This window comes from Phyllostomus discolor, chromosome 1, assembly GCF_004126475.2.
Source record: "Phyllostomus discolor isolate MPI-MPIP mPhyDis1 chromosome 1, mPhyDis1.pri.v3, whole genome shotgun sequence".
In the NCBI taxonomy this organism is placed as follows: domain Eukaryota; kingdom Metazoa; phylum Chordata; class Mammalia; order Chiroptera; family Phyllostomidae; genus Phyllostomus; species Phyllostomus discolor.
The window spans coordinates 136,137,319-136,165,162 of record NC_040903.2 but is presented as its reverse complement, the minus strand read 5'-3'; the positions used below and the strand labels follow the sequence as shown (position 1 = coordinate 136,165,162).

Sequence of the window (27,844 nt, the reverse complement as noted above, 5' to 3'; positions counted from 1 at the left end):
CTTCCTTTATACGACCATAAACTTCTCTGAGATTTACCCTCATTTTAACACTGGTTCGTTAAAATAATGAAAGCTTAGTAATTGAATTAAAATGTGAAAACTAGCATCATTTTTTAGGTAACATGATAAAGTGAAAAGAGCATGAGCTTAGAAAAAGAATACAAACTTTGAAAAAGTTACTTTAATTTTTTGAGCCTGATTTCTTCATGCCTAATGTAAAGATAGTATTAGCTATTTCAATGGACTGTTATGGCAATTAAGTATGATTATGCATCTAAACTGTCAGTGATATTCCTTTATATTTAAGGGTCAGTAAATGTTATTTCTTTCTTATTAAAATCAATATTGTGGGTTTGAGAATGATAGTTCAAGGAAATTTAGCAATTTCTAACTCATAGTTTAAATTCTTATAAAATTTTAGTATTTTCACTCACTTCCTTGCAATCTAAAGGATCAGGTCTTAAGAAGAGTTGTAAGAGGCACTGGTGAAATTGTTTTAGTTTTTAGGAGATGAAATTTAGAGATGCCTGATAATAGCTATGCTTAAAGAGAGCTTTTTTTGTGTAAAGGGCTGTTGTGGGGAACAGGGAATTGTTCTTTATGACTCAAGAGAGCAGAAGTATCATCAGAGGGTGAAAACTACAGGGAAAGTTATTTTAGCCTATTAAAATAAAGACATTTTCAAAAATAGAATGAACGCTTTGTCATTGGAAACTGTGTGCATAGCTATATCATCGTCCAGAATATTTTAGGCATTGAAGTCTTTTTATTTAGTTGGAAGATTTCTTCACCCTGAGACTGATTATGAGAATATAAGCTACATGAAAGCAGAAATCTGGTCTTTTTTGGTACCACAGTATCTGCAATGCCTAGTACTGTACTGGATACATTTGTTGAATGAATGAATCAGTTGTTCTTGGAGGTCATCTGCATACTTCAGTTCTCTTTGCCTTAAGTTCTTTTTCTTTTATATTTTATTTTTAAGTATATTTTATTGATTATGTTATTAAAATTGTCCCATTTTTCCCCCTTAACCCTCTCCATCCTGCCCCACCAACATCCCCTCCCCCCTTAGTTCATGTCCATGGGTCTTACATGAAAGTTTCTGGCTTTTTCATTTCCCATACTATTCTTAGACTCCCCTGTCTACTGTGTACCTACCATGTATGCTTCTTATTCCCTGTACCTTTTCCCCCATTCTCTGCTCTCCTCCTTCCAACTGATAACCCTCCATCTGATCTCCCTTTCTGTGAATTTGTTCCTGATCTAGTTGTCTGCTCAGTTTATTTCTGTTTTTGTTCTTTTAGGATCAGTTGTTGGAGGTTGTGAGTTTATTGTCATTTTAATGTTCAGAGTTTTGATCTTCTTTTTCTTAGATAAGTCCCTTTAACATTTCATATAATAAGGACTTGGTGATGATGAGCTCCTTTAACTTGGCCTTATCTGGGAAGCACTTTATCTGCTCTCCCACTATAAATGATAGCTTTGCTGGATAGAGTAATCTTAGATGTAGGTCCTTGCATTTAATGACTTTTGAATACTTCTTCCCAGCTTCTTCTTGCCTGCAAGGTTTCTTTTGAGAAATTAGCTGATGGTCTCATGGGAATTCCTTCGTAAGTAACTGTCTCCTTTTCTCTTGCTGCTTTTAAGATTCTGTCCTCATCTTTAATCTTGGGCAATGTAATTATGATGTGCATTGGTGTGTGCTTCCTTGGGTCCAACTTCTTTGGGACTCTGAGTTTCTTGGACTTCCTGGAAGTCTATTTCCTTTGCCAGATTGAGGGAGCTCTCCCTCATTGTTCAAGTAAGTGTTTAATTTCTTGGTCTTCCTCTTCTCCTTTTGGCACCCCTATGATTCAGATGTTGGAATGTTTAAAGTTGTCCTGTAGGCTCCTAATCCTCTCCTCAGTTTTTGAATTCTTCTTTCTTCATTCTGTTCAAGTAATGTTTATTTCTTCCTTTTGTTACAAATCATTGATTTGAGTTCCAATTTCCATGCCTTCGCTGTTGCTTTGTTGTATATTTTTCTTTATTTCACTTTTCATAGCCTTCACTTCTTCCTGTATTTTGTGACAGTCCTCAGCCATTTCTGTGAGCATCATGATTACTGGTATTTTGAACTGTGCATCTGATAGGTTGGCTATCTCTTCCTTGCTTAGTTATTTTTCTGGAGTTTTGATCTGTTCTTTCATTTGGACCATATTTCTTTGAGAGGACCCCTTACATTGTAAAGGGTTATAATGAAATTGATTCTTCAATTTTAACTTCTCAGTAAATGAAGGCTTACTGTGTATTTCTATTTATTTATTTATGATTGCTGATATTATTACAGATGTTCATTTTACCCCTTTACCCCTTTCTTCCAGGCCCCCTACCTCTCCTCTCTAGCCTTCATCATTAGCATAATTTTTTGATGGTAGTAGAAGTGTTTATGCTGGGTCTTTAGCCCCAGATTGCTTTCACAACCATTGTATATTGTAGTATAGCTGTGGTGGTTCAAAAGCAGGGGTTGATGGAAATGGTTGCTTGTAACTATCAAAGACAATGACAGCATGAGGTGTAATTGCAGAAAAGGTTGCAGGAGCAGAAAGCTGAGCAGCTGATCAATGACTATAGAAGCAGGAATACTAAGGATTTTTAAAAGTTATATATATATATATATATATATATATATTAAATTTTACATTTTGGTCTTAGTTTAGGAGTATGATCATCTTATGGCAGATACAATTTTACACATAATTATGGTATATACCTGTCACATTGTAAGCTAGTTATTTTTAGGTTGTACTGAGTTTGTACTTCTTGACTTCTCTACCTAGTGTTTATGTTGAAATTTCCTCGTTTAAAGTTTCTAAAAGGAATGTTCTAATAAATCCTTGCTTGCATTATATTTTAACAGTATATTTTCTTGTTGTATCACACTTTCTATATAACATTTTACTGAATAGTATTCATGGTCATGATTTAATTATAAGTTAGGCATTGTTGCATTTTAACATATAGTACTTACATACATATTGTGATATAGTAATTTCTGAAATATAATAGTCTAACCAGCCATTATTATAAAGAAGCATCTGTCAGCATTTCCGTTATAACCCTAATTTATTCTTAAGGAGTTTCTGACTTGTCTATTTCTAAATTGCTTTGGGCTGAAACCTAGTTTAGAAGTTGTCAGCTGAAATTCAGATTTTGTTATATTATAGAGGGAAAAATTGAAGGTAGTATTTTCTACTACTTTGTGTCACAGCATTTAAAACACTCATATTTTTAGTGGATTCCGGTGCTTTTTACTTGATATTTATTTATTTATTTCCCATAAACCCAAGTGAGGAAATGGAAACTGATAGGCACCTAAATGGGCTTGTTTCTTTTACTGTGTTGTGCTATAAAATTTTTGAAAAATTTATTTGAAAAGTATTTACTTAGTATATGCATTAAGTATTTTGTTAGAACCACCTTAGAACATGAAAGTGCCTTTATAAAGCCTGTAGGAAATCAGACTCAGGTTTACTGTGAACAGAGAAACTTGCAAAGGCATCAGCTATAATGAAATTCTGGAGATAGCTCTGTGGTTGAGAAAGTAAATAACTGTGTAGTGACTAAGGGTCGAAGTTCTTATTCTCCTTGTCCCTTCTGGAGTGGCATTACTTTGCAGTCACTAACCTGGTTGATTTGTGCCCCTTCCTCTTTTTTTTTTTTTTTGTGAGATGTCTTTTTTATCTCAGTAGCATTATCTATTATTTCATTCTTTCAAATTACTTTTAAAACCACTTGAAAGCCAAAGATATTACTTATTTTGTACTTGAGATTTTGATATGCTCTTATAAATTTATTACCTGTATAAAAGCTGAACTTTGATTAGCATAGAGCTTTATACACAATTTAAAACATTAGGAGTTTAAGGATCAGAAATTGAATGAATTTATTTACTTATAATTATTCAACAAATATGTGTGTTTGTGTGTGTGTGTGTATATATATATATTTTACCTCCTGTATACCAGATATTCTATGCAGAAGATAGAATAATAAACAAAACAGGCATAGTCCCTATCTTTTTATATAATCTAGTAAGGGAGTTAGATAATGTGCAAGTAAACAAACACAAAATAAATAGCAATTATTTATTTTGGTCAAATTTAATTAATATAATGTGCAAGTAAGCAAACACAAAATAAATAGCAATTATTTATTTTGGTCAAATTTAATTAATATTCCAAAGGTTTATTACCCTCTTATAAATGATCTATAACACAGAAACCTACACTTAAATATATGTGTTTTAGCACTGGCCAGTGTGGCTCAGTTGGTTGGAGTGTTGTCCTATAACTGAAGGATTGCTGGTTCAATTCCCAATCAAGGCATGTGCCAGCGTTGTGGGTTCAGTCCTCAGTTGGAGCATGTGAGGCAACTGATTGATGCTTCTCTCTCTCTCTCCCTTCCCCTCTCTTTCAAATGAGAATAAAATAAAGCTTTAAAAAATATAATATGTTTTTATGTTTAGTGGAACTCAAAAATGAAAAATTCATATTACTTTAGCAAATATAAACTCTGTTTCTACATTAATGGAATCTTTTTACACACACACACACACACACACACATCTATTTTTATCCTTATTGGAGGGCATGCTTTTTGATTTTAGAGAGAGTGGAAGGGAGGGAGAGAGGGAGAGAAATATCAATGTGAGAGAGAAACATTAATCAGTTGCCTCTCACACACGTCCTGACTGGAGACCAAACCTGCAACCTAGCATGTGCCCTGACTGGGAGTTGAACCCCATGACCTTTTGGTTTACGAGACTATGCTCCAATCAACCAAACTACATTGGCCAGGGCACACAGGCATATAATTTTAAAATTAGTAATTGCTGTTGTCTTAGGAACTTTATTTTTCTGTTTATTTTCTCTCTTCCTTTCTTTCTCTCTTTCTTTTCTTTCATTTGGCTATCTTAACAGTGTTATTTATTCCCAAAGCTTTTCAAAGCTGGGTAGGTAGTCCTGTCTTTTGTAGTGTTTATACCTCTTGTTTTATTTTTCTTATTGCATTGTCTAGCATCACCAGTTGAATCACCTTGTATCATAGAAGATATCGATGGCAGTGTTTCTTTTCTTTCACTATTAAGTATGGTATTTGCTGTACACTTCTACTGATCCTTTTAGCAAGTTAAGGACATTTCCTTTTATTCCCAATTTACAGGTTTAATGACTTAGAACAAACAAGATTCTGTTTATATGATGTGCAATCTAGGTAATTTGGACTGACACTCCTGTTAAGAGCAACTAAAAAAGCTGGATAAAATATGAAAAAAAAAAGCTTTAGAAACATCTGGGAGTAGATAAGAACTCATAGACATGAGTTTATTTTTTCAAAACTACTTTTGTTTTGAGGATTTTGGTTATCATATCCTACCAGCTTTGAAACTGAGCTCTGCTTTCAGATGCCTCAGAAGACTAGGGTATAAGCCAAAGCCTGGAGTCTGCCAAGAATAGTTTGCCCCTTACTCTGAGCCGGAACCATGAAATAGTGAGTCCCTAGAATAGAAATGAACTGATTTTAGCCTAGCCCTCCTAAGAACTTGCAGCACTGCTTCCCATCATCTGTTAGATTAGGGAATTTTAAGTCTAGAACTTGGATTAAGACAGTCTTGGACTGGTAGCTCTGAGAGAAACAATGAAAGTTCTCTATGGAGGAGGATGCTATTGTCCAATGCATTAGTTTATTTTTTTCAAATACATTGTCAAGCATGCAGGCAATACAACTGAAAAGAGAATTAGTGAACCAAAAGATAGCTTAGAACAGGGGCATCAAACTAATTTTCACCAGGGGCCACATCAGCCTCACGGTTGCCTTCAAAGGGCTGAATGTAATTTCAACTCCTTAACAGTTAAGGAGTAGTTACATGTATAAAGTCCTAAAATTATTTTGGCCTTTTGAAGGCAACTGTGAGGCTTATGTGGCCCCTGGTGAAAATGAGTTTGACACCCCTGGGTTAGAAGAAACAATTCACAATGCAATGTGGAATGTTAAAAAGTGGAAAGTGCAAAGAAGAGTTTCACAGACATTCAATGCAAAGAACTAGAAATGGAACAAGCCACTTTGATTTCCAAATTCCATCCTTAGTTTATATAATAAAATTGACTTAAGAGTCATTATTCTTTTTGTGCATCTTGAACTTTTTTAATATTCACCTGAAGATGTGGTTATTGATTTTAGAGAGAGAGGAAAAGAGAGAGTAGGGGAGAGAGAGAGACATTGATGTGAGAAAAACATCCATTGGTTGCCTCCCATACCTGCCTCCCCCAACTAGAGACGAACCTACAACATAGACATGTGCTCTGATTTGGGGATCAAACCTGTGACCTCCAACCAACTGACCCACTTGGCCAGGCCTGTGCTTTCACTTCTAAAATGGATACTATTGTTAATGTTAATTTTTACTTATTTAACTTTGTCCATAGATTACTCAAGTTTTTTTTCCCTTATAATTTCTCTTCTTACATTTGATCAAATAATTAAAACATTTACTCAGTAACATATGCCAGACCCTGAGGTAGGTACCAGGAATGGATACAAAGAACACTTTGCTCATGAGAGGCTCACAGACTGCTGTCAAATGTCAGTTTATAACTGAACAGCTGTGAGACCAAATTCCTGGGCATTCCCTGTGCTCTGAAAGTCCATGATCAAATAGCACTGTGACAACTATTCACTGTTGCAAATAATATTCAGAAATAACACTTCTCCTTTTCTCACCTTCTTCAAAAAGCAACCACAGAATTTATTCTGAATCTGATCCACAATTTAGTCAAATTCATGATATGAGCAAAGAATGGAATTTTGAATTCAAGCTGACTACACATTTGTGTTGAAAGGAAGGTGGGCACAGGTTCTGCTAATACTTACGCTGACTTTGCTCTACTTCTTCCTCCTTCAGCTTTTACAATTTCAAAAACAGTTATTTAGGTTAGACTCTGGGCGACTCATTTACCTATTCTATATTTCTCATCCTTTTAATCAAAAACATAGACTGTACCTCTCAAGGCCTTATAGTCATATGCCACATAATGATGTTTCAGTCAGTGATAAACTGCACATACAGTGGTGGTCCCATAAGATTAGCATGTCTTATAAAAAGTGGAAGGATATATATGGTTCAGGAGGAGTTCTTTTTTCTCTGATGAGCAATATCTGTTGGGCTTGGCAGTAGATTCCCTCTCACTCTCAGCACCTCCATTTTTAGTGCAGAGATTACATCTCATTCAATCAGCTACTAACCTGTTCCCCAGAGGAGCCTGTCCCCCAGCACCACATATTCAGAGGGTCCCAGACCTCACTTGATGGTCTTCAGAGTACATTGCTGTAAATCCTTTGTTGAGGACCTAAGATCCTGTACAAGGACACATGTCCACAGGAGCTACCTTACCATGCATTAAGTGACACTGCCACTTTAGTGAAAGCTTTCTGTGCTAGTGTGGCATTAACCTGTTCCTGTACTTTGGAAATATTTTTTAGGTTGTAATGATGTAGAGCATAGTTCATCAATTCAATGCCAGAGAGAGCCCTTTGTTTTAGATGGGTCAATGGGACCAAAAACAAATCTTCAAATTCTGTACCTTCTCCTTGCTAAATACCCTCTATTTAAAAAAGAAATGCATACCACCAAGTTCTTTAATCTGACCACTGCTCTAATGTGATAGCTAAAATCACATTGCCAGGGCAATGCCCTATATTCCTTTATGTCTCCATCTTGACTTATTCTTACTGGTCCTCAGGCCACCTTTTACTCCCTCTTGAGTCAGTAGCATGGTGACTTATGCCTTACTCAGCCATTTTCTTCTCCATATTTCCAATTAATCCAGCTCACATCCCTGTTCATAGAGCAACATTGAAAGCTTTGATGTTCTATTTCTGACACTGTAGGAAAAAAACTTGCTCTCTATACCTCAGAGTCTGGATTTTTTTTTTCTTTTAGATGCCACATATAAGTGAAATCATGTAGTATTTGTCCTTCTCTTACTGACTGATTTAACGTAGCATGATACCCTGAAGGACCATATGTATTGTCACAAATGGTAATATTCCATTCTTTTTTATGACTGAGCAGTATTCCATTGTATATATACAGTTGACCCTTGAACAATATGGGGATTAGGGGTGCCAATCCTCTCTTTGTGCAGTCAAAAATCTGGGTATAACTTTTTTAACTGTTGATCAGTTACAGTTGTCCCCATTCCCCCCTTGCCTTGCCATTGCTCTCTCCTGCCCCATCTAACCCCTGCTCCCAAAGACATTCCTCTCCCCATTGTCCTTGTGCATGGGCCTTTTGTACATGTTCCCCTTCTTTCCCATGTTATCCCCTGCCCCCTTCCTCTCTGGTCCCTGTAAGTTTGTTCTTTATTTCCATGTCTCTGGTTCTTGTTTGTTTTATTGATTAGGTTCCACTTATAGGTGAGATCATGTGATATTTGTTTTTCACTGCCTGGCTTATTTCACTTAGCGTAATGCTCTCCAGTTCCATCCATGCTGTTGTATAACTTTTGACTACAGTGTGCCTTCTGCATCTGTGGGTCCCCAGTGGTGGATCAAAAAAGTTGACCCTTGCAAAACCCAGGTTTGGACTATGTAGGTCTAATTAAATGCAGAAGTCCATATCTTTCTTATCCATTCATCTATTGATGGGCATTTATGAATTTTATATATCTTGGCTATTGTAAATAATGCCACAGTGAGCATGAGGTGCATGTATTTTTTCAAATTAGCATTTTTATTTTCTTCAGATAGGTAATCAGAAGTGGAATTGCTGGATTATATAGTTCTATTTTTCACTGTTTGTGGAACCCCCATACTGTTTCATAGTGGTTGCACCAATTTACAATCCCACCAACATAATGAGAATTTCCTTTTCTCCACATCCTCACCAACATTTGTTATTTGTTGTCTTTTGGTAATACCCAACCTGACAGGTATGTGGTGGTATCTCACTGTGGTTTGATTTGCATTTCCCTGATTAGTGATAATGAACATCTTTTCATGTGTCTGTTGGCCTTCTGTATATCTTCTTTAGAAAAATGTCTGTTCAGATCCTCTGCCCATTTTTAGATTGTTTTTTTGCTCTTCAGTTGTATAATTTAAATTTTTAAAAAAATATTAACCCCTTATTGGATATATGATTTGGAAATATCTTCTCCCATTTAGTAAGTTGCCTTTTGGTTTTGTTTATGGTTTCCTTCTCTGTGCTGAAGCATTTTATTCTGATATATTCCCACTTGTTTATTTTCATTTCTGTTGTCTCCCTTTGGAGTCAGATCTAAAAAATATCACTGAGATTGATGTCAAGGAGCTTACTGCCTATGTTTTCTCTAGGTTTTATGGTTTCAGACCTTATATTTATGTCTTTTATCTGGTTTGAATTAATTTTTGTATATGATATAAGATAGTGGTCCAATTTCATTCTTTTGCATGTAACTATTCTGTTTTCCCAACACCATTTATTGAATAAACTGTCCTTTCCTCACTGTATATTTTTGCCTCCTTTATAATAAATAATTAGCTATATAAGCATGGGTTTATTTCTGAGTTCTCTGTTCTATTTCATCAATCTGTGTGTCTCTTTTTGCTAATAACATACTGTTTTTATCATTTTGTAGTATATTTTGAAATCAGGGGGAATGATATCTCCAGCTTTGTTCTTCTTTCACAAGATTGCCTTGGCTTTTCAGGGTCTTTTGTGGTTCCATTAGAATTTTAGAATTAGTTGTCCTAGTTCTGTGAAAAATGCCATTGGAATTGGAATTTTGGTAGGGATTGCATTGATTCTGTAGATTGCTTTGAGTAGTATGAATATTTTAGCAATATTCTTTCAATTAATGAACATAGAATATCTATTTATCATCTCCCGTTTGTCTCATCAATATTTATAATTTTCTGTTATAGATATTTCACATCTTTGATTAAAGTTATTCCTATTTTATTTTTTAATGTTATTGTAAATGAAATTGTTTTCTTGGTTTTTTTTTTTGAATAGTTTTTTGTTTGTGTATAGATGTGCAATGGATTTTTTCTACATTGACTTTGTATCCTGCAACTTTACTGGATTTGTTTATTAGTTCTGACACTTTTGGTGCAGGTGTAGGGTTTCTCTGTATAGTATTATGTCAGCTGCAAACAAACAGTTTTATTTCTTCCTTTTGGAATCAGGTGCCCTTTATTTCTTTTTCTTGCCTAATTTCTTTGACTAGGACTTCCTGTACTATGTTGAATAAAAGTGGGGTGAGATAGGCACCCTATGTTTTTTTCTGATAGTAGAGGAAAAGCTTTCAAATTTTCACCATTGAGTTTGATCTTAACTGTGGTCTTACAATATATAGCCTATATTGTGTTGACAAACCTTTCTTCTCTACCCAGTTTATTGAGAATGTTTTATCATGAATGGATGTTGAATTTTGTCAAAAACTTTTGCTGCATCTACTGAGATGATCCTAAGAGTTTTATTCTTTATTTTGTTAATGTGGTGTATCACATTGATTATTTTATGTTGAGTCATCCTTGCATCCTAGTAATAAATCCCACTTGATCAAGGTGTGTCATTCTTTTAATATACTGTTGAATTTGGTTTACCTCTGTTTTGTTGAGGACTTTTACATCTGTGTTATTGGCCTATAATTTTCTTTCCTGATAGTGTCCTTGTCTGGTTTTGGTGTCAGGGTAATATCTGACTTATAAAATGAGTTTGGAAGTGTTCCCTTCAGTTTTTTTAGAAGATTTTGAGAAGGATTGGCAATAATTATCTTTTAAGTATTTGGTAGAATTTACCAGTGAAGCCAGTTCTGGACTTTAATTTTTGAGGAAGTTTTTGATTACTGATTCAGTCTCTTTACTAGTAATTGGACTCTTTAGATTTTATTTTTTTTTCATGATCCAGTCTTGGTGGTTGTGTGTTTCTAGGAATTTGTGTGTTTCTTGGAATTTATCTGTTTCTTCTAGCTTATCTAATGTTGGCATATATCTGTTCATAGTAGTTTCTTATGATCCTTATTATTTATGTGTTATCAGATGTAATGTCTCCTCTTTCATTTCTTTAAGTATATTTTATTGATTATGTTATTACAGTTATCCCAATTTTTTCTCCTCCTTATCCCCCACTGTCTTGCACTCCCTCACCCTCCATCCTTCCCCTTCTTAGTTCACGTCCATGGGTTGTACATATAAGTTCTGTACATATGAGACCCATCAGTGTCCCAAAGGGGAGGATCACAGTCAACACCTAGGTGCAGGCTGATTAGAAGCCAGATTCCCTGTCTGCATCTGGAAATGGAGAAATTGGGAGATGGGCATTTTTGCCATCTCCTTCTTGGCTTAGCCTGGATGTATTGCTGCTTCTGAACCCATTTAAAAACTGCTTTTTTTTTTTTTTTTTGCTATAAAGAGTACTCACTGCCTTGTGGGACTTGTGGATACAAGCTTTGTTGGCTATAGGAGCCAGGTGTTCTGGGGAGCTGTCCCTCAAATGGGTGGCATAAAAGCTTGGGCAATAGAAATGTGTACACGCTCCTTCCAAAGAGATGCAGATAAGCTCTTTCACTGCTGGATTGAGTCACAGGGAGAAGTCAAGAAGTGCCCACTGGTTCTGGGGAGGATCACAACTAGACCCTAAGTCAGTGCTAGAAGCTAGGCCCTCAAGCAGTAGCTTGTAAAATATGTAGTCAGACCCCTTACATTGAAAGATTGGAAGATGGGTGTTTTTACCTGTTCCCTGTGCACTGAACTCTGGAGAGATAGATCTTCAAGGGCTTATATGTACTCTATTGAGAACTGCTTTGTTTGTTACAGTCCTCTGTGACCACATGAATGAAGTTCTCATTGGTTACCTGAGTCACTTGGTCTGGGGTCCTTTTCCTTTTGCAGCAGCTGCAAAAATTCGGGTGCTAGATGTATAGTCTGCTTTGCTTCTTAGGGAGAAGCTGGGAGTTTGGGGTTCTCTCCCAACTGTTTGGCATTATGCTATGGATGGAGATTATAGCAAGAATATGCCTCAGCGTTTCCTCCCGTTTCAATATGGGCCTTTTCTCATTCACCTGATATGTAGGAATCATTCAGCTAGGTTTTGGATTTCACTTAAGGGGAATTGGTTGTGAGTAGCTGGACATTCAGTATGTCCATGGGAGGAGGGAAGTTCAGGAACCTCCTATGTTACCTACTATCTTACTCCCTCCTCAGTTTTTTCTTTTTGTTGTTAAATAATATTCCATTGCATTGTATACTAAAATGTATCCTTTCTTCTGTTGGTGTTTGGATTGTTTCTTGTTTGGGGCTACTATGAATAATGCTGCTATAAACATTTTATATATGCTTCATTGTATACAGGTACATTTATTTCTTTTTGGTATATACCTAGAAGTGGGATTGCTGGATTTTGGAGTGTGTGTAATTTAATTTTTTTCTGCCAGACAATTTACAGAGTGGTTGTACTGATGCATTCTCCAACCATTAATGTTGGGAAACTCTGTTCCACATCTTTGTCAACACCTAGTATGGTCTCTGTCTTTGCAATTCTTTTGGCTAGGTTGTAATATCATCTTTCTGGGATTTTAATATGCAATTCCCTGTTGAGTAATGCTCATTGGCTATCTGGATAACCTTCTTTGTGAAGTGCCTGTTAATGGTTGGGTTTTGTTTTTTTTTTGGTCCATTTAAAAATTGCATTGTCTTTTTCTTATTGATCTATGGGAATTCACTATATATTTTGCATATGAGCCCTTTGTCAGATGTCTTGCAAATAACTTCCCTTAATCTTTGGCTTGTATTTAAGTCTAGTTTATCAACTTTTTTCTTTTAGATTTATGTGTATTATTTAAGAAATATTTTCCTACCCTACTCACAAAAATATTCCCCTATAGATATATTAGATAAACATGGAGGGAGGGCTTGTTCTTGTTCTTAAAATAAAAGCTCTGGACAGCCTCTTCATGAATAAATGATCTTATATTAATAACTACAACAAGTACCAATGCCATTACCGATATCATAAGGAAAAAAAAGGTATACAGGGCAGGTGCTTGGCAGTAGCTTTTTGAGAAAAGTGTGATCACACTCCCCGTTGAAAGGTCCCAAAGACTGTTTATAAAATTGATCTGCTTAATCTCGGTTCAAAGAAGCTAGATGTTTGAAGATTCTGATCCTATAGACCTATGGTTTTATGGCTTATTTAATTGTTTTTTAAAGTTTTTGAGCCCATTAAGTGCCTCAGTAGCAGAATGAACAAAGGAAATATATTAGTGACTATAAAAATATTCTCCTATATTTTTTCTAGAAGCTTAATTATTTCAGCTTTCACATTTAGGTCTATGATCCCTCTCAAATTAATTTTTGAAAGAATCTGAAAGAAGGGTGAAGGTTAATTGTATTTTCCATATGGATATCCAATTGTTCCCACCCTTAATTACAATGGCACCTTGGTCATAAATCAAGTAGACCATATGTATGATTATTACTCTAATCTTTGATAATGTTCACCATAAGTATCCTACTTACGCATCTTCTTATTAGGATATATTCTGCACTCACTACCATAATGATTAAATTATCCTATTCATGTTGCATTTAATAGTCGAATGACTTCTTTCTCCCATTATAGAAAGAGTATAGGCAATTTGAGCTCATGGACCTTTCATCTCTTCCTTTTTGTTTATTCTATGTATAATTTTTAAAAAATGCTCTTTATTTTTTATTTATAAGCTCACTTATTACTTAAGAAATCAATGTAATGTTTCAGTGCTGACCTACTATAAGTTTTGCATGATTACCTTTACATTTAAATATAACACTTGAGCATTTGGTGGTTTTTAAAAATAGCTATTTGTCAACTTTAAAAATAGCTATTGTCACTACTTACTATCATAAATTCACATATTCTGAACAAGGTATTTAATATATTTAGTTTTACCTAAATTACTTTGACTTATTTTACCTTCAGGCTATATCACAAATGCAAATGGGAACTCTGTCAGTTACTCAGGAAAGAAAACACTATGAGATTCTAATTCTTTGGAGGGCTGAGATAAGACGTGGGTAGTTACACGGGTTGTTCACTAATTAGGAATTGCTTCACCAGAGGCTACAACCCTCACAGTACTATAATCAGTGATTTTTTTCTTTCTTTCTGCATGAGGGTTTTTTTTTTTTTTAACAAACTAGATGTTGTGAGTCTGGATCTCAGATTCATTGAGTGTGTGCACTGGGGTGGTGTTTCTTAACAGTTCCTCTTTTCCCCACTCCTGTTTTTTTTTATATACTCTGTTATTTGTTTGTTCTGGGTGATTTCTCCTCAGTTTAGTTGTAATTCCCAGTTGGTCCTGGGTGGAGGTTAGTATGGCTTCCACTCACTCGTGCCCTTTTCTCCTCCAATTTTTCTGTTTCATTGAAGTCTTTCCAGTAGTGATTTGTGAATAGGTATTCTTCAATATTATGTTTTGTTGAGTAGGTGTATCCATTCCTTGTCTCATAAAGTAGGACTTCAGGGAAAAGAATGGTGGAAAAATATACTCTATAATATGTGATCATTTATATTCCGTTTTAAAACTTTGGAGGTTAGGCAAACAATATTTCTATTATACATGGAACTGATCTGTTAACAAGATTGGATACACTATGTAGAGTTTGAGAACAATGTCTGTCAGTTAGGTCAGAGACATTTGTGAATGTGGGTACAGTCAGACCTCAGTTTTCAGATGTCTTCCATCTTGAATACTTCCATTCTTGACCAGGTTGTTCATACACACACACACACACACACACACACACACACAGTCTTGGATGTCAAACAAAACTTTGGTTCTTGACCCAACAACCCTTTCATGCTGATATGTGTATGGTGGATCAGTCATGCATCTCTCAGGTGACAGACAAATGGGATTTGGTTTTCAAATAAATGACCTCTCAAACACCTTCCCAGAATGAATTAAGTTCAAGAATTGATGTTCTGCTGTATATATGTGTGTGTATATATGAATACAAAGCAAAGCCTAAGACAGAAGATATAAGCTTGAAGAAATGTGGAGCAAGGTGATAGGAAAATCATATCAAAATATTAAAAGAATATGTGTGATCCTTATTTACTCTTAGAATTTGCCTAATTCTCCATTGATATTATAAAATCAGTGTTCCTTAACCATTGTATTTAAAAAAACCCTCACTTCTCTTTCAAAGCTCATGCCATGGACGATCCACTTCTGTCTTTGTCTTTTCTATTGTATATTAGCCATATACTTATATTTATTAAGTTCTCAAACTTGACTCTGTCCACAAATCAGCCAGATTTTGATTTAGCAGGCCTGGGGTGGGGCTTCAGATTCTGCATTCTTAACAAGCTCCTAGGTGATGCCTTTGGACCACATAGTTAATACTACCTAGGATTTAGACCAGCCCTCAATACTTATCAAGAGCTTTGGCAGCTGGCTTGCTGTCTTTCCATACTATCTTGGGCCATCTCTTTTAATTCTTTCATCTCAACTTCTATAAATTTTATTTTCATTCCATTCCCTTTCAGCAGTTCATTCCCATAGTCTTAGATAGATTTCGTTATTACTAGGATTTTCCTACCTTTAAATCTTATACTTCAGAGTCCTACTCTGAATTTAATCTTCTAGCTTTCTCACCCCTCACTTAATGGACCTTGCTCTCTGTTTATCCTCATTGAGAGCTCCAGATCCTGACATCTTTACTTTCTCTGAGTCCATTAGCTGCCTACTTACGGTATACCTTTTGCTGAACCTGAAGTTCATCATCACCCTTTAAATGACTTTCTCATCATTGTCCTCCTTGTTTTCAAGATGCCCATCCTTATTATCAGAGTTGCAGTTCAGTCTCCCCACTTCCATGGCAAGGTTGCTGAATATTCCAGGGGAAAATTACATAATTATTCAGATCAGTGCCATTTTAAATTTACAGTATGTGTTCTCATCTGGCTGTTAATGCTGCTTTTTTCTGACCCAAAGATTTCCTGGATGAGGAAGGCATTCTTTTGCCCAAGTCTGCTAAGCTTAGAGAGAAAATACTTTTCAGGAACTGGGGAAGATTGTGTGAGAGCCCATATAGAAATTTTTCTGAAAATAGAAACTGTTGTTTAATGTGTCACGGTGTTTAACAGATGAACTCCTAAGTGCCTCTGTGATACTGTTCTTCAGGGTGCCCAGAGCATCCAGGGTTAGAGTGGCAGAAAATTCTTAGTTTCTCCCATCTACTTCACATGTCTACATATCTGTACCAATTCTCAATTCCTTATTCCTTTTCCTGTTCAAAAGCTCTATTTTTTGTTTATTGTCATAATTCCATTTTTTCTTGATTTCTCCGAGGTCTTCCAGTGGTTGACAACCTCCCTTCATTACTGACATGAAGAGGGGAAAAAAGGCATGAGAAGAAAAGTAATTGTCTTACTTGATAAGACTCCATTCTTTAAGTGAGAATCACTGTCTGCAGAATGACTTCTCATCCTAAAATTTAATTTGCTCGTATTTTACTGATTATAGTAATTTTTTCATGCCATGAAGAAATTGCTACTTTAGAGGGTAATTTATGTAGAGCCTGCCCTTCGTAACACCAACAGACACAGTGGGTTCCAAGCTCAAGACCCCTAAGCCTGTGGCTCAGCTGCTTGTGCTATATCTTCTTCCTAGTTGGGGCCACTACCATAGAGATGCTGTGTGGCTAGAGAGACTTCCACAACCTTTGGGGCTGTGAAAGAGACTAGAACTGGCTGGAACTGGCTCGAAAGTGGAAAGCCAAAGAATACAGAGCATCTTCCTGATCCAGGATACTAGGGAGCCAACTGGGGAAGTGGAGGCACTGGGAGGAAGGCTTGGAGGGGCCAAGATAAAGAGGCATTCACTGTTTGTAGGTGGGCCCAGGAAGGGCAAAGCTCAGGTTCTCAGGAAAGCCATAGGCTCGAGAAAAAGAGAGTGCATTTCCCTTTTGGCCCCCAGAGCCACTGGAGAACTGACAGCTAGGGCTTATCAGGCTAGGAGGTTAAGCTGCTCAGTGCTGGACTGGCCAGGACTGGAGAGGGGTGCAACCCTAGGGGTTGCTAGGTAGTACAGAGACCCACTGAGCCCAGAACTCAGAAATATGTGAAAATTTGCCACACAGGGATGCTGTTTCCACATGTCACGGCCCTTGACACTAACTCCTCCTCATCAGTCAGTCTCGGTGAACTATGCCAGTACCTGGGGATAAATTCTTTGATTCCTGGAGCAAGTTTGCTGAGGATTCCAGTAGTTCCCCTACATCGTATCTTCATTTAATAAGTAAGTTTTTGAGGCCAACAAAGGCAGGGGAAATGAAGAAACTGAACAAGCAAATGAAAGAAGCTCAGATCCAGTAAAAACTGCTTATGGAGGACACCAGGCAGCTAGTCACTGCAGTTACTTGTCCAGGCTGAAAAATAAATTCTTACTGGAACACCTGACCAACCAAATGGAGGTGTATAGAAGACAACTTGAGAAGCTTGGGACAGCTATATATGGAAATAGTGGGGAGATTGAATGAAGGAGATAAGAAGTAGCCTCTAAATATGGGAAATAAACTTCAGAGCTTAAAAGAGTCCTTGCAGAAAGAAAAGATCCAATCCGTTCTGAAGCAGTGGTTGCAGGCAATGAGGGACTTTTCACTATTCAAGGAGAACAGGAGAGAGAAATGTAGACATTACAGTGGGGGGCTAAACAAATCCCAAACTGAGACAGCTGCAAAGGCACAGGCAATCAAGGCCCAGTTGCTCCAGGAAAAAGCATTCCTGAAGAAACAACTGAGTGAGCCAGATGTGAGGCTGTTGGGAGAGAAAGGAGCTTAAAAGTCCCAGGCTTTGGAGATTGCTGCAGGGAAACATACTTCTGAGTTCTACCGTAGTTTCTGCAGCAAGAACCAGTGGTTACAGAGGGAATAACTGCAGCAATCTCAGCAATGTCAGGAGTTGCAGGCTGCATAAAGCCTATTAAAAAATCAGAAGCAGCAGCTGCAGCAGGAACAGTGGTACACGGAGTGCTTAATCTGAGGGAGGCAACGACTACAACAGGTTGCTCCAAAACCACCAGAACCCTTCCCTAGGCACCAAATCAAGGATTAATCCATAGTAATTCATAAGATATCACTGATTAAATAAGGATGGAGCAAGTCTTCTTAGGTGTTGCATAAATACATATGGTTAGGTGTGGGGGGGGGGGCTCTGCCTGCAGGGTCCCCTCTTCTGCCACCATGATTGAGAATAAGTCTACCAAGACATGATCTGCTTGGGGAGGAAAGGTCACCGAACTCTCAAAGGAGATGGACCTGGAACCTGTTACTCAATGGGCTTTTATTGTGTTTAATTTAAATAGGAATACAGGGTGTATATGTAAAGCTCATCAATCATTGTCAGGCAGAAATGATTCAATAACAGATAACATTGAAAGAACTCTGAGAGCTTATTCTGAGTCCGGGTCAGATAGTTAAGGGCCATAAAACTTTGGGGAACAAACTCACTTTATGCTTGGACCCTTATCATTTAAATTGAGGGTATTAGCAAAGCAGGTTTCATATGATTTTATGCATTCTTTCTTAGGCCTGATCGCCCTCGGGAACCCACTCTTTCCAGCACAGGGCTACACCCACCTCCAGCATCGTTTCAGGCTTAAGTCAGGCAGGGGAAGTAAGGCAGCCGAAAGATTAGGAGACTTCTTGCAGACAGAATGAGGACTCAGGCTATGTCAAAACCGAGGGGTGAGGGTCCATCACCCCTTTCTCCACAGCTCTCCAAGTCCTTCCCTGAGGGCCTCCTCGTGATCATGCCTGTCTTAGGTCCTCCCTCCCTTGGGGAATCATACCCATCATTGGCTAATCGGTCATGCACTGGGGCCAGGCAGGGTGAAGTAAAGTGGACAGAGACAGTGCTCCTGCCAGGGAGATAAGCTTTGTTTCCTTAGTGGCTTATGGTCTCAAGGTCCCTCACTCAGCCTTAGCCAATGGGGTGTTACAGCTTCTGAAACCAGGCAGGGTGGTTCCCAACAGTTAGGAAGGCTTTTCCATCTCATTGCTATGGTAAAATACACGTCATGATGTGTTAGTGTGAAGGATTAGGTGCTTTTTATCCAGCCATACAACTAGATATTTGTTTGACCAGCTTCCCTTGCTTAGGTTTTTCTTTAATTGACTCTTGTTAATAAATAATGTATTGCTCAAGCCTCCAGGTAATCTAATACCATTTGCCTAACATTCATACATTGAACCAGGTTGAGAAAACCACCTAGAGAAAGTGAAAGGAAAAAAATTGTGTGATTTATTTCCTCTGGCTGAGTCAGATATTTTTATACAAAAAGCACCTGTAAGAATAGCATCTTAGAAAACTTTATATAGTTCCCTTTTGCTTTGTAAACAACCAATATCAATTTATCCTCATTCCTTTTGGCCAACTCAGAATACAAAGACAAAGTGTTTTTAAGCTTTTATTTTTAAGTTTGCACTGCATGGTAGTCTAGTTTCTTTTTCTTTTTTTTTTAATGTATCTGTCAAAAATTCCCAATACCATTTTTTTAAAAAGATTTTATTTATTTTTAGAGAGGGAAAGGAGGGAGAAAGAGGGAGAGCGAGAAACATCAATGTGCGGTTGCTGGGGGTCGTGACCTGAAACCCAGGCATGTGCCCTGACTGGGAATTGAACCTGCAATGCTTTGGTTCGCAGCCTGAGCTCAATCCACTGAGCTATGCCAGCCAGGGCCCAATACCATTTTTTGATAGACTGTTTTTAAACCATTGTATATACTTGCCTCCTCTGTCATATATTAATCTACCATATAGGTGTGGATTTATTTCCAGGGTTCCCATTCTGTACAATTGAGCTCTCTGCTTGTTTTTAATGCCAATATCACGCTTTTTGGATTACTATGGCCTTGTAATTTAGTTTGATATCAGGGATTGTGATACGTCCAACTTTGTTCTTTTTTTCTTAAGATTGCTGTGGCTGTTTGAGGTCTTTTGTGGTTCCACATAACTTTTTGGATTATTTATTCTAGTTCTGTGAAAAGTGCCATTGGTATTTCGATAGACATTGCATTGAATCTATAGATTGTTTTGGGTAGTATGGATATTTTAATTATCTTAATTCTTCTTATCCGTGAATACGGTATATGCTTCCATTTATTTATATCTTCTTCATTTTTTTTCTTCAGTGTCTTATAATTTTCTAATATAGGTCTTTCTGTCTCCTTGGTAAAATTTATTCCCAGATATTCTTGATGCAATTCTAAGTGGATTGTTTTTTTTAGTTTCTCTTTATAATAGTTCATTATTGATGTATAAAAATGTCACTGATTTCTGGATATTTATTTTGTATCCTGCTACTTTACTGAATTCATTTAATAGTTCTAGTAGTTATTTGGTGGAGTCTTTAGGGTTCTCTATATACAGTATCATATTATCTGCAAATAATACAGTTTTACTTCTTTTCCAATTGGGATGTCTTTTATTTCTTCTTGCCTGATTGCTGTGGTGATGACTTCCAGTACTGTCTTGTATAAGAGTGGTGAAAGTGGACATGCCTGTCTTGTTTCTCATCTTAAGGGACACATTTTTTGTTTTCCCCATTAAGAGTATGATGTTAGCTGTGGGTTTGTTATATATAGCCTTTATTAGCATTTTTCCCCTTGATATATCTCCTTGGGTAAGTAAAAGAAAAGAAAAAATAAATGGGACTACATCAAACTAAAAAGCTCTTGTAATGCAGAAAACCATCAACAACAAAAAAAGATAACCTACTGAATAGGAGAAGATACTCACCCATGACACATCCCATAAAGAGTTAATATCCAAAATTTGTAAGTAACTCATACAACTCAACATCAAAAGAACATACAATCCAATATAAAAATAGGCAGAGGACCTGAATAGAAACTTCTCCAAAGAGGACATACAGGTGGCCAAATGGCATACAAAAAGGTGCTCATCACTAATTATCAAAGAAATGCAAATTAAAACTTCAGTGAGATTTCACTTCACCTGTCAGAATGACTATCATCATTACATCTACAAATAACAAGTTTTGATGAGGACATGGAGAAAAGAAAACCTTGTGCATTGTTGGTGGGAATGCAGATTGGTACAACCACGGTGGAAAATGTTGAGTTTCCTCAAAAAATTAAAAATGGAACTGCTTTGTGACCCAGTAATTTTACTTTTGGTTATATATTCAAAGAAACCCAACACAAATTCAGAAGAAAGATGCACACCTTTGTTCATTGCAGTGTTATTTACTATTGCCAAGATGTAGAAGCAACCTGAGTACCTATCAATAGATGAATGGATTAAAAAAGTGGTGGAACATGCCCCGACCAGTGTGGCTAAGTTGGTTGGAGTGTTGTCCCACAGACTGAAAGGTTGTGGGTTTGATTCTGGTCAGGGCACATATCCAGCTTGTGGGTTTGATCCCCTGTCTGAGTCCTACAGGAAGGCAACTAATTGGTGTTTTTCACATTGATGTTTCTCTCTCTCTCTTCCACCTTCCTCTCTCTCTAAAAAGCCATGAAAAAATGTCCTCAGGTGAGGATTAAAAAAATGCAATGGAATATATATACAGTGGAAAATTATATGACCATGAGAAAGAATGAACTCTTACCATTTGTGACAGCATGGATATACCTGGAGGGTATCATGTGAAGTGAAATAAGTCACTCAGAGAAAGAAAAATACCATATGATTTCACTTTTATGTGAAATATAAAGAGCATAAAAACAAGCAAACAAAATAGAAACAGACTCATAGATACAGACAACAGGCTGATGCTTGATAGGAGCGAGGGAAATTGGGGGTGAAAAAAGGTGAAGGGATTAAGAAGTACAAATTGGTGATGCAGATACCGGCCCACAGTGTCTGCGGCATCATGGATGAGACCTGAGACATTCACACGGACTACTGAGTCCTGTGTGGAGGAAAAGGGACGGCCCGGCTACCCTCTCAAGGGGAGGGTGACTCGGAGTGGCCTGGCCACTCCCTCAAGAGGAGAGTGCCTCGATCCTTCCTTCACAGGGTTTTTATTGGCTTTTAATTTGCCCAGGAATACAGGTAAAATTCATTAATCATTGTCAGGCAGTAAGGATCAAACAGTAGATAACATACAAAGAACTCGGAGGGCCTAGTCTGAGTCAGGATCTGTTAGCTGACGGGCTACAAAACTCTCGGAAGCAAACTCATTTCCTGCCCAACCTTTATCATTTAATTAAGAGCATTCTTAGTGAAGCAGGTTTCACAGGAGTTATATATTCTTTCTCAGGCCTGATCACCTGTGGAAACCCGCCCTTTCCGGCACAGGGCTGCACTCCCCTCTGTCATTTTTTTAGGATTAAGTCAGGTAGGGGAAGTAAGGCAGCGAAAGAGATAGGATACTTCTCGCAGGCAGAATGAGGACTCAGGCTTTGTCAAAGCTGAGGGGCGAGGGTCCATCACCCCCTTTTGCTGTAGCCCCCAAGTCCTTCCCTGGGGCCTCCATGTGATCATGCCTGTCTTAGGTCATTACCCCCTTGGGGAATCTTACCCCTCATTGGCTAACTGATCAAGCATTGGGGGCCAGTTATGAAAAAAGGAGCAGAAGCTGTGCTCCTGCCAGGGAGATAAGCTTTGTCTTCTTAGTGGCTTCTGATCTGAAGGTCGCTCACTCAGCCTTAGCCTTGGCAGGGTTACAGCTCCTGAAACCAGGCAGGGCAGTTTCCAACATCTCCCCCTTTTTTGTATTTTAAATCAAATGTTGTTGTTAATCCTGTGAAACCTACTGTTTGCTGTTTTAAAATGCAATCACAAGAAAAACAACTTCCATATACATCATAAAACACAAATAAAGATTAAGACGAAGGGGCACCCAAGGGCTGCTAGGACCCAAACTTGTAAATTCAGTCCATTGAAAAATGTTGCAAATGCAAGGGAATGATAAGAGTAACAGGTCTGGTTACACTTCAGTCCTTGGGAGAATTAACACAGACTTCAGGAAGTTACTTTAAAGATATGCAGCAAGGGCTTGCTGCCTGAACTCTGGGTGACAGAGGTTTAGCAAGAGCAAGTCACAAAGCAGCCTAGGTGTAATGCAGACCTGATTTCCCAAGGGAGAACTTCTTCACGGGCATGGTCCTGCATGCCGACTTGCCGCCCACTGGTTTTTCATGTGGGTGCTGGGCTACATTTCCACATCTCAAGAAGCAGTTCCCAACAAATTGGTAGTTACAAAATAGGCATGGGGATGTAAAATACAGCCTATGGATGTAGTCAATAATCTTGTAGTAAGTATATATGGTACCAGATGGGTACTGGAAATATCAAGGATAATACTTTGTAAAGTATGTGATTGTCTAACCACTATGCCATACACCTGAAACTAATACAAAATAATATTGAATGTAAACTTTAAAAAATTGATAATGACAGTGATACGGTAAAACTGTCATATTTTTGCAGAAATTGTATTTTGAAGTAATAAAAATACCTTTCAAAAGTGGTTGTGCCAGTGTCCAGGTAGCTCCTTCTATAGTTTTCTTATGACTGAAAAAGTACTCTAATAACAACAGGATCAATAAATGTTAGGCAGAATGACCTTTTGTGTTGATGCAGTTCTTACTGTTTTAGCTTGAGTAAATTGAGAAGGGAAAAGATAAAGGGCATGTATATTATGTCAACTGTTACTTTTGAAAATGTTTTCTATGAAAAAAATACCCCTAGAATTAATGAGGTGGATGAATGCCTCTGCTAGTTTTAGGAAAATGTATCAAAAGAAAATTTTTAAATATTTGGATGACTTTTTGAGAGAGTTTTATGCCATCTATTTCCCTAGCAACACTCAAAATTGTAAGATGACAAGTAAGATTACTTCATGTTAAATATAGTAAGTACTTTAATTTTAGGTTACCTATTACATTTCTTTACTATATGTGTGTTTAATAGTACATGAAATGCCTTTGGTAATTAATATGTGACATATGCCTATTTATTTATTTATTTATCTCCTCACCTGAGGACATGCTTATTGATTTTAGAGAGAGAGGAAGGGAGGGAGAGAGAGAGGGAGAGAAACATCTATGTTGGAGAGAAACATCTGTTGGTTGCCTCTTTTAAGTGCCCTAACCAGGACTGAACCCACAACCCAGACACATGCCCTGGCTGGGAATCAAAACCACGACTGTTTGATTTATAGGACCACGCTCCAACCAACTGAGTCACACTGACCAGGGCTATTTATGCCTATTTAATAGAACTGAGAATAGTATTTTAAACTAGTATAGACTTTTGGGGTATTTTTTTCACTTACGACTTATTGATGGCTAGGCCAGTGATTTACTTGATTGCTGAATCCTAGTACAGCCATATAACCTTATATAGTCATACTTCGGTACTTGTCAGCTTCAGACCTGGTCAAACCTGGTACTAGTTGCATTTTGAAAAGAAAAGAATGTTTCTGCACTCTGTGCTGTCTCAGGACTCATTACACTTGCTAGAACTTGTACGAGTCACGCCACCCTGAAAGAGAAAGTGCTTCATCAGTCATCACATGCTTGCCACTCAGCACCGCTCTCTTGTGATGAAACAGAGGTTGACATGTCCATCTCATGGTGGCTTGTGAACAGTACAGAACCCCGATATGTTCGTTGTTACTGTCTGGTACTTTTGTGCATTTTAAGTGCTAAACATGGGTCACAAAAAGGTTAAAGTGATACCACTAAGCCTAAAAGTCAGCTAATAAGAACCACTATCAAAAAGAAAAAAATCATAGCTAAGGATGAGAGTGGTGTAGGTGTGACTGATATCACTCATGTTCAAGATTCCGAGAACGATGATCTCGACAATAGTGAGAAATAAGGAAGTGATTAAAGCAGCAAATGTTGCTAAAGGTGTAAGGTCTGTGAGTAAGCAACGTCCACACACATTGGAAGAAGTTGAAAAATTGCTCTACATCTCGATTAATGAAAGACAGCAGGTGAAAGCATTTCTGCGGCAATAATTTGTGGGAAAGCTAAGCAATTAATTGCATGCTGATCTATCAAAAAGACAAGCTGGAACAGTGGTGAGAGCACTGAAATGTTTAAAGCCAGTCAGGAATGGTTCAATGAATTTAAAAAGGAAACTGGCGTTCATAGTACGGTGAGGCGTGGAGAGGCAGCCAGTGCCAACTAGAAGCTGCTGAAAACTATGTCACTGAATTTAGGGAGTATGTTGAGGTTGAGGGTTTTGTCCCCCAATAAGTGTTTAACTGTGATGAAACTGGTTTGTCCTGGAAAAAAATGCCTATCAGAACCTACGTCACTCAGGAGGAGAAGGCATTGCCAGGGCGCAAAGCCTATGAAGGATAGGCCAACTCTGTTGTTGTGGGGGAATGCTAGTGGGGATTTAAAACTTAAGTTTCTACAGAGAATGTGATAAAAAGGAAGTTAAGTGAGATATAGAGGGCCAATACTAAAGCTTTGATGACGAGGCAGTTCTTTATAGAGTGGATGAATGAAGTTTTTGGCCCCAGTGGGAAAAAATATCTTCAGGAAAATGAACTGCCCCTGAGGGCTTTGTTAATTGTGGGCAGTGCTCCTGCTCACTGTCTAGACTCAGAGGATGACTTGCTGGAGGAGTGCAGTTCCATAATCGTAAAGTTCTTGCCCCTAACACAGCTCCCCTGCACCAGGTTATGGCCCAAGCAGGTTATTTCCACCTTCAAAAAACTGGACAAAGGTCCTTTTCCAAAGCTGTCTTAAAGTAACGTCAGATACACAGTTGACACTCAGAGAGTTCTGGAAGGACCATTTTAATATCTTCAACTGTTATTCTCATGGATGAGGCCTGGTGTGAAAGTCTCTTACAAGACCATGAGCTCTGCCTGGAGGAAATTATGGCCAGAAGCTGTAACTCCAAGGGACTTTGAAGGCTTTGAGGATGATACTGGTAGCCCAATAGTGGAGCATATTGTGTCTCTGGGCAAGTCCATGGTCTTGGAGTTCAATGAAGATGTTGAAGAGTTAGTGGAGGAGCATAGAGCAGAACTTAGCACTGAGGAGCAGCAGAAACTTCAACAGGAGCAGCAACAGAGAGGGACTGGGGGAATTTCTTCAGTTGTGGAGGAGTGAAGGGAGGAAGTGTCTACGGCACTGATAAAAGTAATGTGCGGTAAATGGATTGAAGTTCAGAACTTTGTGAAAAAGTTATCAGGCAGACAAAGCTCTAGCAAGTGGAAATGTGGATCTGTTTAATAAACAATGTCACACTTCAGAAACATTTTCAAACACAGAAACAAGTTTCTCTTTTTTAATTAATTATTTTTTTTTCTTGTTGTTCAAGTACAGTTGTCTCCATTTTCCCCCCTCCACTCCCCTCCACCCTTGGGAAGCCATACCTACTTCCCACCCTTGATCTTACCCCTCTTTGGTTTTGTCCATGTGTTCTTTGTAGTTGTTCATCAAAACCCTTCCCCCTTTTCCCTCCATCATCCCCTCCTACCTCTCTTCTGGTTACTGTTAGTTTGTTTTTAATTTCAATGTCTCTGATTATATTTGACTTGCTTGTTTTGTTGATTAGGTTCCACTTATAGGTGAGATCATATGGCATTTGTCTTTCACTTCCTGGCTTATTTCGGTTAGCAGGAACTGCTTATTTCGGTTAGATGGAACTGGATGCTCTCCAGTTCCATCTATGCTGTCATGAAGGGTAGGAGCACCTTCTTTCTTTCTGGTGTGTAGTATACCATCGTGTAAATGTACCACAGTTTTTTGATCCACTCATTTAATGATGGGCACTTAGGTTGCTTCCAGCACTTGACTATTGTAAATTGTGCTGCTATGAACATTGGGGTGCATAGGATCACTTGGTGTTTTAGGGTTCTTAGAATATAATCCCAGCAGTGGAATTGCCAGGTCAAAAGGCAGTTCCATTTTTAGTTTTCTGAGGCAATTCCATACTGTTTCCACAGTGGCTGCACCAGGTGCATTCCCACCAACAGTGCACTGTTGGTTCCTCTTTCTCTACATCCCCTCCAGCACTTGTTGTTTGTTGATTTGTTTATGATGGCCATTCTGACCGGTGTGAAGTGGTATCTCACTGTGGTTTTAGTTAGGTTTTTAGTGAAACTCCCTAAATCTGAGTTGTCAACAGAGGACTCCTCTTCCAACAATTAACCTCTGTCCTCCTCCTCTACCTTACCACCCTCCCATTATGCCAAGAATGCCTTTCAGTACAGGTCAAGTAAAGTTAAATTTTATTTTATTGTGTAATCGATTGCTTTTTTAAAAATTCATGTCTGCTTAGCTTTAATGTTCTGTATTACAAAAGAACCTCATTAATATTAGCCCAGTAAAATGAAAAAGTTTGGGGGAAATTTCACAAATTATTTCTAATTACATTATTTCTTATGGGAAAAATTCGTTCAGTACTTGTTGGGTTTCAGCATTCTTCACAAGTTCCGGAACAAGTTAATGAGTACCTAGGTACCACTATATTTTAATATTGCTCCTCTCTGGGAAAATATAATCAACTTAATATTTTTACAAATTATCAGTTATGGAAACCTTCAAAATAATTTCCTTGAATTTTGTTTTATTCATTTGTAAAATTAATTCCTTTAAATTGGATTAAATAGGACTTTTCCTCAATGTGCCTTTAACTTTTAGCTTTAACAATTTTTCTGTTGAATATATAATTTTTTATTAAACAAGTTTTCATTATTAAAAAATCAAAGCATACTTGGATTATTTAAATAAAGTATAATTGATATAGTTTAAGGTCTGTGTTTAGAAATTATAAATTATTATGAAGATATATTGAATAAAGTAAAAACAGGAGGTGTTAATGCCTTACTAAAAGT

General features: G+C 37.6%; 1 protein-coding gene and 1 long non-coding RNA gene across 3 annotated transcripts in view; one reads left to right on the top strand and one right to left on the bottom strand.

Annotated features, from left to right (window-relative positions):
* The window catches only part of NUBPL (nucleotide binding protein like), a 243,544-nt gene that overhangs the window by 124,042 nt on the left and 91,658 nt on the right, over positions 1-27,844 (top strand). The window lies entirely within an intron of this gene.
* On the bottom strand, positions 10,000-27,594 carry LOC118501361. The gene is made up of 3 exons (XR_004904001.1): positions 27,134-27,594; positions 21,931-21,933; positions 10,000-10,011 (listed from the first exon to the last, which is right to left on the bottom strand). It is a non-coding gene; the product is annotated as an uncharacterized LOC118501361 (long non-coding RNA).